The 3,798-nt window shown below is 38.4% G+C and overlaps 1 pseudogene; it reads right to left on the bottom strand.

Annotated features, from left to right (window-relative positions):
• Window positions 1-996: 996 nt before the first annotated feature.
• LOC103735718 lies at window positions 997-3,330 on the bottom strand (annotated as a pseudogene).
• Window positions 3,331-3,798: the final 468 nt, after the last annotated feature.

The raw sequence follows: 3,798 nt of genomic DNA on the forward strand, positions 1-3,798 counted from the left end.
AAATTAGTTGTTATAGGATATTAACTAGGTCTTATTTTAGTCTCATAAATTACTGAAACAAAGCTAATAGAGGAAAATTATATTTCTCTAATTTCTAAAACAACAAAAAATTTGTATGATAATCATCTTCATAGTAATATTTGTATAGGAATTGTGGTGCAACTTATATATATGAAATAAAGCTTTTTGTTGTTTAAATGTGTTTGGGTTCTGCTATAGGTGACAACAAATCAGTACTTAGTCTACAAGCACCCATTTCACTCAAAGAGAGAGAAAGAGAGAGAGAAAGAGAGAGAGAGAGAGAGAGAGAGAGAGAGACTAATTTGGCTTATGCTCTTTTCTATTTCTTCTTATTTATACCACCTACAAACTTCAGCTCACAAGAAATGTGAAAACTTCTGAATCTTTGAAAAAAATTATACTGTAGTAATATAAAGCTGTGTCCTGAGATGAAAGTTCAGTGGACAAAGTGCTTGCCATGCCAGCTTGAGGCCCTGAGTTAAATTGCCAGAATCCACATGAAAATATCAGGTATGCAAGCTCTGATCCCAGTGTTGGAGAGACAGAGACAGCAGGTGTCTGGGCTCACTGGCCAGTAAGCTTAGTCTACTCGGCCAACTTCAGGCCATGGAGAGACCTTGTCTCAAAAATGAGAAGGACAGCATGATACCTGAGGGTGACCTCTGGCCTATACATACATGCACACATGTATGCTCTGGCACACATATGAACCTGGACACCCTCCCCACAAACATTTAAAAAAACAAAAGAAAGTTATAACCAAGCAAAGAGATGTTATGAGATTCAATATTTTTTTGGATAGGGTTTCCATGTAACCCCAACTGGCCTGGAACTTGCTATGTTAACCAGCTGACCTCAATCTCACAGAGATCTGCCTCCTTCCTAAGAGCTGGGACTAAAGGCCTTCGCCACCACTCCTGAATGATAGTCAACATTTTCTTTCCAGTTTCTGTCTTTTTATTAACTCTTAAACAATTATTTGTCTTCTGATTTGTTGAAGCAATAAGTCAGTAAACACTTCACAATAATACCTGTCAAAGTGGCTGGCCATAAAGATTTCAGCACCACATTCATCAGAGAGGCACTCTCCATGATGGCTACTAATTTTTCCATTTTTATGGACCTTATAGTATTTCAGGGCAGCCAAACTCACCTTCTTTCTCTTATGTTTATTCTTGGGAGTAGTGTAAGACTTCTTCCTTTTCTTAGCACTATCACCATGAAGTCTCAACACAAGATGAAGGGTGGACTCCTTTTAAATTTCTAACTGAAATTTTTGTATATTTCATACAGAACAACTCAAACAATCTTAGTCATCTTTATACCCTCATCCCTATTGGCACCTTCCCACACCCCCTGCCACTGGAGCCCATATACTTGGTCATCCCTGTTAAGGCCCATTGGGTTGTCAGTGCCCCCAGCCATTCCCTAATGCAAGTCCATCCACTGAGTCTAACTAGGCTATCTAGAGTTCCTTGTTTTAGGAAGATTAGCTCTTCTTTATCTAGCAGCAATCAGTTGTCAACAATCCTCAGATAAGATTGGGGTCTGCTGTTCATTTTCCCAGTTCTATGCTGGGTTATTGTTTGCGTGAATTTACATGCATCTTGTGTATGCTGACACCATTGTCATAGAATCATATGAGCAGGTTCCCAGGAGCTTGTAGGACTCTGTTTCCATATGGTCATGTACCTCCTCCCTGGCTCTTACAATCTTTCCACCCCCTCTTCCGCAATGATCCCCGAGCCTTGGGTGGGAGAAATCTATTAAAGGGATCCTGTCCGAGGATCAGGATTCATCAGATTCTTGATGTCTACACTTTGGCTACACTTTTCCTCCACTGAATGAGGAAGCTTCATTATTGAGAACTGAGGCATTTTGCAGTCAGACAAAGTTCATTCATCTTCTAAATGCTTCCCAGCAAGATAAGCTTTTGCTGATCAAGAGGAATTCTTTTCCTACCCTGGATCTTGGCTTTTACATTTTCTACAGTGTTGGATGATTCATCCTCAAGGCTGATGGTCTCCCCCTAAAGGTCATTACAAAAATCTGTAACTTGGTTGTGGTTCCACCTAGGATGGTGGGTCAGAAAGCAGATTCAACATTTTTTAAAATTATTTTTTATTTTAATTTTATGTGTTCAGTCCCTCCTTTCAGCAAGAAGTGGTACAATCTATGTGCCTAAGCTTTTATTGCAGTATGTTCTTTTATGACTGGTTTTGACCTCTAATTTGTGTAATCACTTTGACCATTAGTTCTTCTCCATCTCTCATTCCAGAACCTGCAGATTCACTACTTATTTGAAATGACCTGGGAAAGATGGACATACCACTACATTAGCAATTATTTTTGTTTGGCATGGTATAATCACAACCAGTATCAAGTGAGAACCCACAAACCAATAAATTGTTTTGCAACTTGGCTGTCAGTGGACTGCTAAGAGTGCCTAGGCACATATGCAGCAAGCCACCTAAGCTAACATTGCATTTCAAACAAATATTTTCAGTTGTCAGGGGTCAGGGGACAACACCAGCTATACTGTGCCATTCTTGGAAGATGAGTTCATCTTATATAATATGCATTAAAAATAATCTACTTATTCGATGAAAGGTTTCTGAGGCACAAATACAGGGCCAAGCTGCTTGTCTACAGAATCAATTAACAGAATCACACAAAGCCCGTTTCACTGGCCTGTTTTCTCAGGACAGCTGTCAGTGTAATTATCCACATTAGAGGAATTCTCTGAGCTTGAGGAGAGATTCCCAAGTCAAAGGGAATTGACGTTCACTCTGAGGAATTTAGCTGTTTGTTTTTTAATAATTCCTCATCAAATAATCTCTGAGGAATCAAGAGAAACCAGTTTCCCTGCACTGATGAGGAATCATCAAGTTTCTTTTGCATAATAAAGTGACATGATGAGATTACTTCGTCATCCTGACTCAACTTCTCTGAAGGGAACAGACAAGTGACATTTTCCCAATGAGAAAAACAATTAGCGATAAGAAAATGCTATATAAATTTCTAAAGAATCAAACTAGATCCTATTCCTGACAATAAAAGGCACATTATTTAGTCACCATTTCCCATATTTGCCTTTAACAGTCTTTGACTGGAGTTATGTATGTTATTTGGATGAATATAGGAGAAAGAAATAACAGTTTAAATCAAATATATTTAGAGGAAAAGAGTGCAGGGAATTAAGAAAGCATTCAGTTTTTACTTGAGCTCTAAGATGAAATGGACACTAGCTAAATCTGAAGGGCTGGTTATGCCATTCTGCTGGAAGACCGAGGAGGTCTGAGACGGCATTCAGATAAAACTCCTTCTTCTAACAAGGACCAAGAAACAAATTTTGGCCTAATATAATTCCAGAGGGCCTTCATCACATGTCTGGCAAACGAGTTTGCCTACATGTAAGGAAGGATGTGCTTCTAAAAAAAATTCTTCTAATAAGGAAGACAAATAACCAAAGAGTAAACACACTGAGTCATGGCTATACAAGGGAAATTCTTCCAAAGCAGGCCCCATTTTCTTAGCCTTAGGGCTTCTCTCTCACTATGAAACTCATTAGTACTTAATAACACACAACACACACACACATACCACATAAATATATACACACATATACTTTGTATATATATGGGAAAATCCTTATTTCATTTACAAAACAATGAAGCAAATAGGAATAGAAGCAGAAATACATGTGTCATAAGGTTATTTGGTATTTGTATAAACTCTCTCTCTCTCTTTCTCTCCTTATTGGAGTCTGTACAAAAA

Source organism: Nannospalax galili, unplaced genomic scaffold (assembly GCF_000622305.1).
Source record: "Nannospalax galili isolate Female #2095 unplaced genomic scaffold, S.galili_v1.0 scaffold296, whole genome shotgun sequence".
NCBI lineage: Eukaryota > Metazoa > Chordata > Mammalia > Rodentia > Spalacidae > Nannospalax > Nannospalax galili.